The sequence below is a fragment of the Capsicum annuum genome, chromosome 12 (genome assembly GCF_002878395.1).
Source record: "Capsicum annuum cultivar UCD-10X-F1 chromosome 12, UCD10Xv1.1, whole genome shotgun sequence".
In the NCBI taxonomy this organism is placed as follows: Eukaryota; Viridiplantae; Streptophyta; class Magnoliopsida; order Solanales; family Solanaceae; genus Capsicum; species Capsicum annuum.
The window spans coordinates 206627957-206645150 of record NC_061122.1 but is presented as its reverse complement, the minus strand read 5'-3'; the positions used below and the strand labels follow the sequence as shown (position 1 = coordinate 206645150).

At 34.6% G+C, this 17194-nt stretch overlaps 1 pseudogene; it reads right to left on the bottom strand.

The window, feature by feature from the left end:
• Nucleotides 1–14257: 14257 nt before the first annotated feature.
• LOC107848962 lies at nt 14258–15078 on the bottom strand (annotated as a pseudogene).
• Between the last annotated feature and the right edge of the window lie 2116 nt (nt 15079–17194).

Below are 17194 nucleotides of genomic sequence, written 5' to 3'. Positions count from 1 at the left end.
CAGGAGCCCGCCTGAAGAATAGGGTGAAGAAAAAAGGAAGTCCAGGAGCCCGCCTGAAGAACAGTGTGAAGAAATTATAAGTCCAGGAGCCCGCCTGAAGAACAGGGTGAAGAACAGGGTAAAGAAATTGTAACTCCAGGAGCCCGCCTGAAGAACATGATGAAGAAAAAAAAGGAAGTCTAGGAGCCCGCCTGAAGAACAGGGTAAACAAATTGTAAGTCCAGGAGCCCGCCTGAAGAACAGGGTGAAGAAAAAAAAAAGTCCAGGAGCCCGCCTGAAGAACTGGGTGAAGAAATTGTAAGTCCAGGAGACCGCTTGAAGAACAGGGTAAAGAAATTGTAAGTCCAGGAGCCCACCTGAAGAACAGGGTGAAGAAAAAAGAAAGTCCAGGAGCCCGCCTGAAGAATAGGGTAAAGAAAAAAAAAAGTCCAGGAGCCCGCCTGAAGAACAGGGTGAAGAAGTAACAAGCCAGGAGCCTGCGTGAAGAATAGGGTGAATTTTCAAGTTTATGTCACGAAGATTAGAATCAAGATTCTAGAGATTGTAATTTTTATTTGTATTTTTTGTTTTTGATTTTTTGTTAGCCATTTGAATGTAAAAGGCAGAATTCGTTAACCGAAAACTCGATGGAATCTCATTTGATTTTTAACTCTTTTTCTGTCCATATTACCTTTGAACTACTCGTGACCTGATTCCCTCATAACCTTGGATAGGTAGGATGTTCAAAAAACAGGACCCGGTCACATTTTTCTTTTTATTTTTGTTTTTATTTTTATTCTTACCTTTCAAATAATTGGAGGGTCAAAAATCATATCTTGTCTACTTCTTTGTATGAAAACTCTTCGAGATTGCACACAAAGAGGGGGGAAAATGTAGACACGTGATTTTTTATCTTCCTCGAATTTTAACTTATTTTTTATATTAATAATTATATTTGATATAATATTATTTAAATTCTTATTTTTATTTTAATAAATTTTTGTTACAAATTAAAAAACTAAATAAATTAATTTGAGATATTTTATTTATATTCCTATTCTAATTTTAAAAATAATATAAAAATTTAAAAAAAATCTTTTCTAAAGTTTTAATAAATAAATTAGTAGTTTTAATGTTATTTTATTATATTTATCTTGATTATTTGTATTTTTCATAAATGTAAAATTAATTAATTATTATTATATTCATTATTATTATTATTTTAATTATTATTATTATTATTATCATTATTATTATCTTCTATTATAAAAAAATATTATATTTCAAAATTTGAAATGTTTCTTATCCAGAGTAACTGTTCCCCCCATCAGCTTTTCCCTCCCAAAGAATTTTACTACTTAAGGAATCTTTTATCCCAGAACGTACATTCTACAAAGTATTCAGACACCAGACATTATAAAAAAAAAAAAAAATCAGATAAAAAAAAGAGTGTGAAGTTGAGTTTTAAATTCCGTTCAAGTTTTCGGTGATAATATTTTGTTTTCATATTCAATTAAATTGACACACAGGTTCTATTTTCATCTTATTCCATTATGTTGTAAATTTTCTATTGAAAAACATGAATGAAAATATTTGAACAGTTTCAATGTACTTTCTATTATGCATGTTTAATTATATGAACTTTTTGTTAACACATATTATACTTGTAACTTATATATATATATATATATATATATATATATATATATATATATATATATATATATATATTTGCTGAGTGATGTTGTAAATTAAAATACTATGTGTTATAAACTCAAAACGAAAAAGAAATAGCAGATAAAAGAAAATTAGTGTATACGCAAGATAATAATAAATAGAATCCTTTCTTTATATTCATTCTCACAGGCACATCACTGATTAAAATAATCATAGTCAGTCATATATTGTATAGACAGATTCATACGTAGCATAGAAATCAGATAAAAATTAGTAATAATTGATGAAAAAATAGTAGAATGGAGAAGAAAATAGTGAGATGAGACAGATCAGAAAGTAGAAAATTAAGCGGAGAATATTTTATTTCTTGAGTTTTCCAGCGAGTCTATATCGGAAACTCACCGAAAAAATGCCAAAACTAGTCAAAAAATCCTCCCTGCACTAGCGCCTTCCCCTTTTACCTTTCCCTGCACCGACCATCCCTATCTTCCCCTCTCCCCCGTGTCGCCGCCGCCTAGATCTGGCCGGAATCTCACCGGCGAACCGACAGGCGAAGCCTGCCGCGCCGCCTACCCATGTGGTCGACTCTTCTCTCTCCTTCAGTCGCCGGAACCTTGTGTAACAGCGCCTTTATCACCCACCGGCGTCATCCCTTTCCTTTCCTCTTTCACTGTCATCTCCGTCACATCGAAAAAATTTCAAAACCGATGAAACCATGGCTTCATGTTCTTTTATTTACTTTTGTTAGCGTAGTTTCTGAAAGAAATAAAAACACTGTTTTTAAAACCTTCTTATTTATTTGATGTAGTGCTATATAATTAAAAATAAGATATATTTTAAATATTAGCTTCTATAGGATACTTTTCATCTATTTTTATTTTTGGTTTATTGGTTCATCCTAATAAACTTTTTTTTATATATAAATTTAATTTCAAAGGTTTTAAGTTTGCACCTTTATTAATAAGATTTAAATATTCTAAATATTATAAATTTATTTTACTTTCAATTAGTGACAAGTTATCCCATTTTAATTTTATTCTTAGATGTATAGTATTATAAGATTAACATAATATGAGTAATTTTATATATTATTTCACTCTTATTTCATCGTTTTTTATGTTTATTTATGATTATTATTTTTTTTTTTTATTAAATAATTGTCTAAACAAACTTTGCTTAATGTTATTGTTAAAAACAAGAATTTTTTTTTTAAATGGATAAATTGTTAAAGTCTATAAAAGATAAATCAAATATTTTAAGTTAAGAAAGTTTTAAATCTATTTTAAATTTTATTTCGATTAAGAATGTGGCATACACATCTTTTGGGACGTATCAAAATTCAAGAATGCAATAATGCACCCTGACAAAAATATTTTTCGATAATTAATTTTCAAAATTTAATACAAAGGTTTTAAAATAGTTTTGATATAATAAAAATGAGTGAAATTAGACCTTAACATAATTTATCAAAATAGTTTAAGTCAAGATAAGTCAATAAAATTGACCGTGCTAGAACCACGGGACTCAAGGGGTGCCTCACACCTTCCCCTTGGTCAACAGAATTCCTTACCCGGTCTTCTATTTTTGCAGACCATAATAAAGAGCCCTTTCCTTTTGACTAGGGATTCAAAAAGGTGACTTGGAACACCAAAACTCAATTCCAAGTGGCGACTCTGTAAAATAAAATATTCCCTATTCAAAATCATCACTTTAATTAGAAAAACCCTTTGACTCAAACCCTCGAGCGAAAAAAGAGTGTGACACTTTTGTGTATAGCCATGGTGTTCATCATGTAACTTTTACAATAATGTTTTGTCAGTATATTAGGAGTACTATTTTTTGTTATTTTCCACAATACGGGTACGTAGAATCTGTATCACAGAACAACAACTTCAACTTGAGTTCAAGTATGAACAAGAACACAATGAAGTATTAAACACCCTCAACACAAGATCAAAAAAGACCTTTCCAAAAGGTGTATTTATTTTTCAAAAAATAAAGATGAAATAGAAATGATTAAGTCCAAGTCGTCCGAATTCATGGACTTTCCTTAAGGAATAATTCCCCTCACTGTACCCGAGGTTATGGAATCTTTCTCCCAAGATAAAATAGTCTTCAATCCGACTATAGCGGTACCTCAAATAGGCGGATTCTTCGAACACACTCACGGTTTGAATGATCACACTTAGAGTATTTTTAAGACAAGAAGAATGATTTGTAATTTGAAAATTTCTATGTTTTCTATCTCTAACCTGTGGATAAAAACCAGGTTATTTATAGACAAATGATGCCTCTTTAGAAAGGAGGCAATGGTTCACTCCAAAGGTTACACCTTTGCTGTAAATTCATGTCTATTCATCAAAGATTCCATCCTTTCATGAACATTCATATCTTTTCATGAATCAGTGCGTCTTTTGCTGAATGGTTGCATCTGTTTATTCAACCAGTGCATCAGTTCAATTAAATAACGGAAACCAGTGCACCAGTTTTGAAGCAATGCAATATTTCCAAAGCAGTGCAACTATTCTACATCACTGTTCATGAGTCACTGTTCACGAAAATAGTAGTATCGCGTCACTGTTACTGCATGTAAATGGAGGATTAAAACTCAAAAATATTTCCTGCATTTTTCATCATTGTTCAGATTTTGTCAAATAAAATTTGTCTAAAAATAAAGATCTCATCGATCGATCATTTGACAAATCCAAATTCAAATCCAAATCCAAATCCAAATTCGAAGCTGAGCCGAGCAAGCGATGACGTCGGCGCAAGACATCTCTATTTCCTTGCCTCACTTACCATGTGGAGTAAGTGTTTCTCATTATAAACACTCTCAACTTCTCTTCTTCCACCAATGTGGGAGAAAGAGTAAGCTTGCCAAAATTGAGTACACTTTTCAATGTACACCTAGACAACACATGTCACATAACCAGCCTTTTATCATTTTATGGTTCTTACGGTTTTGTTCTTTTCAGCCATGAACACGTCCCAATTTTCATGAGAGCTTAGAGAATATTCCTTTACTAACATTCTCTTTGAAGCGGGTTCCACTTCGCCCACATATAGGTGATTTCTAAACTTTCAATCCTATAGATTAAACTATTTGGTCAAATCTGCCAAATTTAGATAATCATTAAAAGACTTTTCGCCTTAAGTCTTACCCTTGTTTACTAACCATTGTCTACATCATGAGAATGGGTTGGGTAATTAACAATGTTGAACTTGTCAGACATAACTTTGTTTGATCTCCTTGAACCTAGCTCTTGGGATCTCCAGTCTGCTAGGTAGAGTAACCGCCATGCTGACTTGTCCTAGGCCTTAAACCCATTTCCTTGGATGTCCTTTCTACTCCTTATCTAGATAGGCCTTTTGTAAGTGGATCCGACATATTATCCTTTGACTTTACATAGTCTATAGTGATAATTCCACTAGAGAGAAGTTCTCTAACGATATTATGTCTTCGTCTTATATGACGAGATTTACCGGTACACATTATGCTCCTTGCCCTACTTATTTCCGCTAGGCTATCACAGTGTATACATACTGGTGCCACTAGTTTAGGCCAATATGGAATATCTTCCAAGAAATTCCTAAGCCATTCTGCTTCTTCACCGACTTTATCTAATGCGATAAATTCTAATTCCATTGTAGAGCGAGCTATACAAGTCTGTTCGGATGATTTCCAAGAAACTGCTCCTCCACCGATAGTAAAAACATATCCACTTGTGGATTTTACTTTGTTTGATCTAGTGATCCAATTTGCATCATTTTATCATTCAAGTACTGCAGGATATTTCTTATAATGCAAAGCATAGTTTTGAGTGTATTTAAGATACCCCAAAACTCTTTTTATTGCCATCCAGTGAGTTAGATAGGATTACTCGTGTACCGACTAAATGTACTAATAGCGCATGCTATGTGTGGTCATGTATAGTTCACTATATACATTAAACATCCCAATACTCTTGCATACTCCAATTGCGAGTCATTTTCACCTTTATTCTTTCGAAGTGCAAAGCTCGCATCCAATGGAGTCTTGGCAATATCGAATACCATATATTTGAACTTGTCAAGTACATTTTCGATATAATGAGACTGTGACAATGCCAAACCTTGTGGAGTTTGATTGATTCTTATACCTAAGATCACCTCTGCAACTCCAAGGTCCTTCATATCAAACTTACTCTCAAGCATTCGTTTTGTTGCATTTATGTCAGAAATGTCTCTACTGATGATCAACATATCATCTACATATAAACATACAATGACTTTGGTGATTTGGAGTGTCTTTAATATAAACACATTTATCGCATTTATTTATTTTGAATCCGTTTGCCAACATGGTTTGATCAAACTTTGCATGCCATTATTTAGGTGCTTGCTTTAGTCCATACAACAACTTAATAAGTCTACGCACCTTGTTTTACTTTCCTAGAACCACAAAACCCTCAGGTTGTTCCATGTATATTTCTTCCTCCAAATCTCTATTTAGGAATGCGGTTTTCACATCCATTTGATGGATTTGAAGATCATATACCACCGCCAATGCAATTAACATTCGAATCGATGTTATCTTTGTTACTGACGAATATCTATCAAAGTAATCAAGGTCTTCCTTCTATTTCAAGCCTTTAACTAGAAGACTTGCCTTGTATTTGTCAATAGTACTATCCGCCTTCATTTTCCTTTTGAAGATCCATTTAGAACCTAAAGGTTTATTTCCGGGAGGAAGGTCAACCAATTCCCATGTATGGTTGCTTAAGATTAAATCAATCTCACTATTTACTGCCTCTTTCCAAAAGGATGAGTCTGACGACGACATCGCTTCTTTAAATATTTGAGGTTCATTTTCTAAGAAAAATGTTACAAAATCCGACCCAAACAAAGTTGACGTTCTTTGACGTGTACTGCGTCTTGGATTTTCTTCATTATGTACATTCTCACTTGGTTCATCTCGGGGTTGTTTAGATCCTCCACTAGACTGTTCATGTCTAATTTTATACGGGTAAATGTTTTTAAAGAATTCAACATTATCTTATTCAATTACCATATTTTCATTTATATCCGGATGTTCGAATTTATGAACCAAAAATCGACATGCTTTACTGCTTTTAGCATATCCTATGAATACACAGTCCACCGTTTTAGGCCCTATCTTAACCCTTTTACGTATAGGAACTTGAACCTTCGCTAGACACCCCTATACTTTGAAATATTTCAAGTTAGGTTTCTTTTCTTTCCATTTTTCGTAAGGAATTGATTGTGTCTTACTATGGGGAACTCTGTTGAGTATACGATTAGCCGTAAGGATAGCCTCCCCCCATAAGTTTTGTGGTAAACCAGAACTTATAAGTAAGGCATTCATCATTTCCTTCAAATTTTATTTTTTACTTTCTGGAATTCAATTAGATTGGAGTGAATACGGGGCCGTAGTTTGATGGATTATTCCATTCTATACATATATTTGCGCAAAGAGAGATTCATATTCTCTGGCCCTATCACTTCTTATTATTTTGATCTTTTTGTCTAACTGATTTTCAACTTCAGTTTTATATTGCCTAAATGCATCTATTGCTTCATCCTTACTATCAAGCAAGTAGACATAACAATATCTAGTGCAATCGTCAATAAAAGTTATGAAATACTTTTTTACACCATGAGATGGTGCTGACTTCATATCACAAATGTCAGTGTGTATTAAGTCTAAGGGATTGGAATTCCTTTCAATGGACATATAAGGATGTTTTGCATACTTCGATTCCACACACATTTGACACTTTGATTTATTGCACTCAAAATTTAGCAAAACTTCTAAGTTAATAAGTTTTTGTAACGTTTTGTAATTAACATGGCCTAAACATTCATGCCATAAATCATAAGACTCAAGCAAATAAGATGAATTCAAACTTTTTTCATTTCAACAGTCATTACATTCATCTTATAAAGGCCCTTCATGAGATAGCCTTTTCCTACATACATTTCTCCTTTGCTAACTACAATTTTTCCAGAAACGGTTACACATTTTAATTCGTTCTTATCTAAGAGTGAAAGAGAAATTAAGTTCCTACGTAACTCCAAAACATATAGCACATTGTTTAATGTCAAGACCTTGTCGAAAGTCATCTTTAAGCAAATTTTTCCTGTTCCCTCCACCTTAGCAGTAGCGAAGTTGGCCATGTAGAGCATTTCTTCTACTTGAGCCGGAGAAAATAACGAGAACAACTCTTTGTTTGCGCAAACATAGTGTATGGCACCAGAATCCATCCACCATTCGCATGGATTCCCCACCAAGTTGCATTCCGTAAACATAGCACACAAATCATCATATTCTTTGTTAGACTCAATCATATTCGCTTGGTCCTTCTTCTTGCCTTTCTTTGACGCTCGAGAATCTGTGGACTTTTGGCAAATTTTGGCACAATTGAAGCATTTTTCCTTGAACTTTTTCTTGGGTTGATTGCTTCCATGTTCATCTTTCTTTCTTTTCTTCGAGTTGTTTTGGCCATCTTCTACAATATGTGCTCCATTCATTGTAGAATTTCCCTTTGACCTTCTTTCAACAGCTTTATTGTCCTCTTTAATACGAAGTCGGACAATAAGATCTTCAACGGTCATCTCCTTGCGTTTATGCTTTAAGTAGTTTTTGAAGTCTTTGCACAAAGGTGGTAGCTTCTCAACTATTGTTGCTACTTGGAAAGCATCAATCATAACTAAAACTACAAAATAGTTTATGTGGGTATTAAGAACATTTTTAATTTGTTCAACTACGGTATTTTTCAAAAATATACCTTCTGCTAGGAGTTCATGTATAATGACTTGAAACTCCTGTACTTCAGAGACAATAGATTTGCTATCAATCATTTTGAAGTCCAGGAACCATGCAACGAGGAATGTCTTAATTCCTGCATCCTCCATTTTATATTTCCGTTCAAGTGCCCCCCATAGTTCCTTTGATGTCTTGGTTCCACTCTAGACATTATAGAGGTCGTCTTGGAGACCACTCAGAATATAGTTCATGCAAAGGAAATCCGAATGTTTCCAAGCTTCTACAATAACAAAGCGGCCTTTGTCCGAGGTTTCCTCAAGAACCTCGGGAGAATCTTCGTTAGTGAACCATTGTAGACATAAAGTGGTGAAGTAAAAGAACATCTTTTGTTGCCACCGCTTGAAGTCTATGCCAGAAAATTTTTAGGGCTACTCCGCCAATGCCATCGTTGGCGCAGCATTTGTGTGACTTGATGTGGCAACATTATTTTCCCCCACAGACGTTGTCGCATCCATCATTTGACTTTTAGTTGTCATTTTTTCCTATCTCCATAAGACAGAAAACTTAGTATTTTTTAGAATACTATTTATAAAGTTAAATAACTTTAAACTCTTCTTCTTGTTTCTAGTTAATGATGAAGTTTCTATTACTTTGAATCGTCAACCGAGTGAACCTTAACTCGTGATGAAGATTTTATGTCTTTTAATCACTAGTTATATTCAAGCGGAGTAGAAAGCCTAAGCTTTAATCTCCAAAAACAAGCAATACAGATTCTGTAAGAGATTATTCCTTAAGATTGTTATTTTCCACAATACGGGTACGTAGAATCTGTATCACAGAACAACAACTTCAACTTGAGTTCAACTATGAACAAGAACACAATGAAGTATTAAACACCCTCAACACAAGATCAAAAAAGACCTTTCCAAGAGGTGTATTTATTTTTCAGAAAATAAAGATGAAACAGAAATGATTAAGGCCAAATCGTCCGAATTCACGGACTTTCCTTAAGGAATAATTCCCCTCACTATACCCGAGGTTATGGAATCTTCCTCTCAAGATAAAATGGCCTTCAATCAGACTATTACGGTACCTCAAATAGGCGGATTCTTCAAACACACTCACGGTTTGAATGATCATACTTAGAGTATTTTAAAGACAAGAAGAATGTTTTGTAATATGAAAATTTCTATGTTTTCTGTCTCTAACCTGTGGATGAAAACCGAGTTATTTATAGCCAAATGATGCCTCTTTAGAAAGGAGGCAATGGTTCACTCCAAAGATTGCACCTTTGCTATAAATTCATGTTTGTTCATCAAAGATTCCATTCTTTCATGAACAGTCATATATTTCCATGAATCAATGTGTCTTTTACTGAATTGTTACATCTGTTTATTCAACCAGTGCATCAGTTCAATTAAATAACAGAAACCAGTGCACCAGTTCTGAAACAATGCAATATTTCCAAAGAAGTGCAATTGTTCGGCATCACTGTTCACGCGTCACTGTTCACATAAAACAGTAGAATTGAGTCAGTCTTACTGCATGTAAATGAAGGATTAAAACTCAGAAATATTTCTTGCATTTTTCATCATTGTTCAGATTTTGTCAAATAAAATTTGTCCAAAAAGAAAGATCTCATCGATCGATCATTTGACAAATCCAAATTCAAATTCAAAGCCGAGCTGAGTGAGCGATGATGACGGCGCGAGGCATCTCTATTTCCTTGCCTCACTTACCATGTGGAGTAAGTGTTTCTCATTATAAATACTCTAAATCTCTTCTTCCACCAATGTGGGAGAAAAAGTAAACTTGCCAAAATTGAGTACACTTTCCATTTTTGGTGTTAACTAAATTTTTCTCTTCCACTTGATTTCTCCATTTTCCATTCAACACACTTTCAGAACTATAAACCCAACAATCCCCCACATGAACGAGGAATGGCTATTTTTCATAAAACTTTTACGGACAAGTATGTGATCATCAAGCAAAGACTGATTGCATCTAGATAAGTGGGTTTTTCTTTGAACTTTTCATAGTGAACATGCATCAGATGCACACGGTCAATCGGTAGATTTGATATCTTTGAACCGTCGAGCTTTAATGTACACCTAGACAATACATATCACAAAACCAGCCTTTTACCATTTTATGGTTCTGACGATTTTGTTCTTTTCAGCCATGAACATGTCCTGGTTTTCATGAGAGCTTAGAGAATAGGCCTTTACTAACAGTCTCTTTGAAGCGGCTTCTACTTCACCCACACATAGATGATTTCTAAATGTTCAATCCTATAGATTAAACTATTTGGTCAAATCTGCCAAATTTAGATAATCATTAAAAGACTTTTCGCCTTAAGTCTTATCCTTATTTACTAACCATTGTCTACATCATGAGAATGGGTTAGGTAATTGACAATGTTGAACCTATCTGACACAACTTTGTTTGATCTCCTTGAACCTAAATCTTGGGATCTCCAGTTTTCTAGGTAGAGTTACCACCATGCTGACTTGTCCTAGGCCTTAAACCCATTCCCTTGGATGTCCTTTCCACTCCTTCTCTAGATAGGCCTTTTGTAAGTGGATCCGACACATTATCCTTTGACTTTACATAGTCTATAGTGATAATTCCACTAGAGAGAAGTTCTCTAATGGTATTATGTCTTCATCTTATATGACGAGATTTACCATTATACATCATGCTCCCTGCCCTACCTATTAACGCTTAACTATCACAGTGTATACATACTGGTGCCACTGGCTTGGGACAATATGGAATATCTTCCAAGAAATTTCGGAGCTATTCTGCTTCTTCACTGGCTTTATATAATGCGATAAATTCTAATTCTATTGTAGAGCGAGCGATACAAGTTTGTTTGGATGATTTCTAAGAAACTGCTCCTCCAGCGATAATAAAAATATATCCACTTGTGGATATTACTTCATTTGATCTGGTGATCCAATTTGCATCACTATATCCTTCAAGTACTGCAGGATATTTATTATAATGCAAAGCATAGTTTTGAGTGTATTTAAGATACCCCAAAACTCTTTTCATTGCCATCCAGTGATTTTTGATGGGATTACTCGTGTACTAACTCAATTTACTAATAGCGCATGCTATGTGTGGTCGTGTACAGTTCATTATATACATTAAACATCCCAATACTCTTGCGTACTCCAACTGTGAGTCACTTTCACCTTCATTGTTTCGAATTGCAAAGCTCGCTTCCAATGGAGTCTTGGCAATACCGAATTCCATATGCTTGAACTTGTCAAGTATATTTTCGATATAATGAGACTGTGATAATGCCAACCCTTGTGGATTTCAATTGATTCTTATACCTAAGATAACATCTGCAACTCCAAGGTCCTTTATATCAAACTTGCTCTTGAGCATTCATTTTGTTGCATTTATGTCAGAAATATCTCTACTGATGATCAACATATCATCCACATATAAACATACAATGACTTGGTGATTTGGAGTGTCTTTAATGTAAACTCATTTATCACATTCATTTATTTTGAATCTGTTTGCCACCATAGTTTGGTCAAATTTTGCATGCCATTGTTTAGGTGCTTGCTTTAGTCCATACAACGACTTAATAAGTCTACACACCTTTTTTTCCTTTCTTGGAACCACAAAACCCTCAGGTTTTTCCATGTATATTTCTTCCTCCAAAGCTCCATTTAAGAATATGGTTTTCACATCCATTTGATGGATTTGAAGATCATATACCGCCGCCAAGGCAATTAACATTCGATCAACTTAGTATTTTTCAGAATACTATTTATAAAGTTAAATAACTTTAAACTCTTCTTCTTGTTTCTAGTTAATGATGAAATTTCTATTACTTTGAATCGTCAACCGAGTGAACCTTAACTTGTGATAAAGATTTTATGTCTTCTAATCACTATTTATATTCAAGCGGAGTAGAAAGTCTAAGATTTAATCTCCAAAAACAAGCAATACAGATTCTGTAAGAGATTATCCCTTAAGATTGTTATTTTCCACAATACGGGCACGTAGAATCTGTATCACAGAACAACAACTTCAACTTGAGTTCAACTATGAACAAGAACACAATGAAGTATTAAACACCCTCAACACAAGATCAAAAAAGACCTTTCCAAGAGGTGTATTTATTTTTCAGAAAATAAAGATGAAACAGAAATGATTAAGGCCAAATCGTCCGAATTCACGGACTTTCCTTAAGGAATAATTCCCCTCACTATACCCGAGGTTATGGAATCTTCCTCTCAAGATAAAATGGCCTTCAATCAGACTATTGCGGTACCTCAAATAGGCGGATTCTTCAAACACACTCACGGTTTGAATGATCACACTTAGAGTATTTTTAAGACAAGAAGAATGTTTTGTAATATGAAAATTTCTATGTTTTCTGTCTCTAACCTGTGGATGAAAACCGAGTTATTTATAGCCAAATGATGCCTCTTTAGAAATAAGGCAATGGTTCACTCCAAAGGTTGCACCTTTGCTGTAAATTCATGTCTGTTCATCAAAGATTCCATCCTTTCATGAACAGTTATATCTTTCCATGAATCAGTGTGTCTTTTGCTGAATGGTTACATCTGTTTATTCAACCAGTGCATCAGTTCAATTAAATAATAGAAACCAGTGCACCAGTTCTGAAGCAATGTAATATTTCCGAAGCAGTGCAACTGTTCTGCATTACTATTCATGCATCACTATTTATGTAAAACAGTAGCATCGCGTCACTGTTACTGCATGTAAATGGAGGATTAAAACTCAGAAATATTTCCTGCATTTTTTATCATTGTTCATATTTTGTCAAATAAAATTTATCCAAAAAGAAAGATCGCATCGATCATTTTCCAAATCCAAATCCAAATCCAAAGCTGAGCCGAGCGAGCGACGACGACGGCGTGAGGCATCTCTATTTCCTTGCCTCACTTACCATGTGGAGTAATTGTTTCTCATTATAAACACTCTCAATTTCTCTTCTTCCACCAATGTGGGAGAAAGAGTAAACTTGCCAAAATTCAGTACACTTTCCATTTTTGGTGTTGACTCAATTTTTCTATTCCACTTGATTTCTCCATTTTCCATTCAACACACTTTCATTACTAAGAACCCAACATTTTTGTGTGCAGATATGGTGATCATAATGTAATTTTTGTACTCATGAATAACTCTACTTACAATGATATAAGTCCGACCAACTTGTACTCATACTTACATGTCTTTTTCTAGATTTATTGTTGTTTTATGCTTTAATTTTATTTCTTACTTATCACATAATAGAGGGTTGCATAAATGAAAGGAAGGAGAAAAGGGAAGTGGGAGTCATACCATCATATTTGTATGGATTTTTTTCGAAACGAGGAAGTCTATTTAAAGAACAATCATTTGAATGTTAAAGAGTTCATGCAGACCGAATATATTTGGACAGCATGGGTATGTCAATTGTTCAGGGGAATTAAATGAAAATAGTTAAAACCAATGTCGTGATTACAAAAAACCTTGGTTTATGAAAAAGGGTGTGGTACAGTTTCACTAAAAAAGGCGGCACCCTCAGCTTTTATGCAAAGAATAGCAACTACGCTCCATAAAGACAACATATTTGGCATGGTAACATTTTGTCAGGCTTCTCTAAGCTATTGGTTTCTATGATGATCCTTCTCCCGTGATGAATAAGACTGGTAATCACGATCTCGAGAAGAGTCATGTTTTGATTTCTCTGAGTGACCTTTGTCTCTTGAACGATAACTCCTTTTCTTAGATTTTTCCTTGTCCCTTTCAAAGTCGTCTCACTCCCTTTTCCTGTCAGATTTCCTTCCACTATCATGTTCATGAGACTTTAGTTTTCCTTATCCCCCTCTTTGTCCCTATCTCACTCTCTCTCCTTGTTCTTTTCTCTGCATCAAATGCTCTCTACCAAGGAGGATTCTCTGGGAGGGGCACTTGAAATCTACGATCTACACCATATACAACTCAACAGGACACAACCTCACTCTTGAATCTTACACTACAGCATATACAACTCCATAGTCTACAACCTCACTCTTAAATCTTACACAGTATTGTATGTAAACTGTCATTTGCAAGATTCCAAGCTTCTTATCTCAATTCTACCGGTGCTTCAAATGGTGAAAGATAGTTTGATATAAACTTATGAGGATGCTCGACATGGAAGATGAAACCCATCTTTTTTAAAAGATGTCTCTCTATTTTGATTAGGTCTACTTTCAAATCAATATATTTCTCTGACGATGTATCCAGATGTTGTATAGGTAATTTTTCTCTCCTATATTCCATTCTATGGATAACAATAAGCACCTGCCTTGCTTTTCTTGAGCATTCTTTGAGTTTTGATGTAAGCCAAACACAACTAGCAGCAACTCTCTTTACATTAAAATGGGCAAATGATTTGTTGCAGTAAAAGCGATGAAATAATACTTGGCCATTACAGCTTGGGGTAATCTGAGCAAAATTCCACTTTCGTAGATAAGATCACAACCATAGATCTTAAGATTTATTTTCATAACTTCACCAATTCCATCTTTTCTAGAAGACGAATTTATAAACTGATCCTCTGATAAGTAGAAAGAAGAAAAAGAAATCGTTGTTAAAGTGGTAATTTTTTTTACATTTGTATGGGATATTCCCATTTCTACCTCTAGGATATAAGCCTTTCTTGTTTGTTAAATGTCGTCTTCCTTCACTCTCTGAAATTTGTTTCTTCGCTAATGAATGGACGTACGTTATTTTGATCCTTACTCTTGATAAAATTTACTATCGTCCTTTATCTATGACATCTATTTTCCTTTCAGGTCATTGACATCTTTTCATGTGCTATTTTTTTCCTATTTCTACTTTACTGTTTATGGACATTGACTGGTGTACTGATAAAGAAATGAACCTTGGGCCTAACTCAACCTCAAAAGCTATCTCATGAGGGGAGGATTACCGAAGATCATATAAGTAGACCAAAGACCCTTTAACCCACTGATGTGGGACGTACTCCAACACCTCCGCACGCCCAAGGCTGGACATATGGAGCATGGATAATATAAAATGGGGGACCCAATATTGGAAACAATAAATTGGGTGGTCTGGCTCTGATACCATGATAAAGAAATGGACCTTGGGCCTAACTCAACCTCAAAAGCTAGCTCATGAGGGGAGGATTGCCTAAGACCATATAAGGAGACCAAGGACCCTTTAACCCATCGATGTGGGACTCCAACATGTACATTATATTTGGAAGTTTGCATCTGAAGTTTTCTTGATATTGAAATCATCACTTTAGGATGTTAATCATTGAGACAATGGTAACTTCTATGTTATGTTTGTTAAATTTGGAGTTTTGTGACTCAATCTTACTTCTGTTGAGTGCCTGAATATTTAATCACAAGTTGATAGTCAGATGATCTGTGCTTATGTTGAAAGAACACGAAACATAGGCTAGCCATTAAAGAGGTACTTCTGGTTAAGAGAGAGTTGGGAAAGGAAAAATGTAAGGTTGTGGATGGTGGGAAAGCAAATAGGAGTGTGTGTCATCTGTGTTGACCTACTTAAAAAAATTAAAAGATTTATCGGGCTAGAAACTTCACTATTTTATGGTAGTTGTTGAAGACTAGCTTCTTGAAGAGCTCTACGAGAGGTGCATTGCATCTGCTTGATATTTTTTGGAAACTAATTCGGCGCAGGAGTAAATAAGGGCAGAAAAAAATAAAAACAAAATTGTAGGAAATTGTTTTACTGTGTATTTTCATTTTGTGGTAATACATGTGAAGTGGAAGTACGTTGTAGCTGAGGTTGACAATATGCAATGCTCGAAAGATTAACAGAAAACAGTGTGCTGTGGAGTAAATTTCAGATGACGATGCTTCTAAAAGGATTAAACATTCATCAAGACAAAAGTGGTATGGACATTTTCTACTCATGTTTAGAGTTTGTAAAAGATATGCTTGTTATACTGCTTTTTCAGACAGATTTCCCTATTTGATGTTGCTGCATTAGAGTTTGGAAATCAAATTACATGGAAGACTTGTACTGGATTCTCAAAAAATAGTGTATTTTTTAGGGATCCGACACGAGTACGGTGATATTTTTGGAGAGTTCAAGCAACTTAGCTCAATACTTTCCTCTTATATGCTTTCATCTTTTATAAATATACAATTATTTAGGCTTCATTTTTCATTTTCTTTTCTATAGGTTGGTGTATAATCTGCTTGTGCCCATACCAACTTGATTGACAAGGGCAAGGGATAGTTTTACTCAATGGGTCTTGATTATGGAATAGCTACAAATCCCAAGCACTATACTTGCATGATTGACCTTCGGGGACAAGCTGGGCAACTGGATGAAGCTCAAAATTTAATACCGGAAATGCCTTGTGAACCAGATGTTGCAACTTGGGGTGCTCTCCTAGGGGTAAGTAGGATTCAAGGAAACACTGAATTAGGTGAAAAGACTGTTGAATTGATTTCCAGTACTTCTTGAAATGGCATTGTTGGGTAGCTCATCGTCTCAACCAATTTTTAGTCTTAAACAAAAGAAGTTTGATCTTTGTAGTTGTGTTTGTTACTTTTTCCAATTGTAAGATGATATATGTGGAAAATGGGTTCCTTTAAATTCTTGTTTTCTTTTACTTTAGCTTTAAAGATCCAATTTTCACTCAAGAAATCACAGTAAATATGAACAGTGAGTTGTCGAAGGGTTTAACAGTTTGAGCTTTACTTATATAAAACCAACCAAAAAGAATAAATTGCTCTTTGTGGT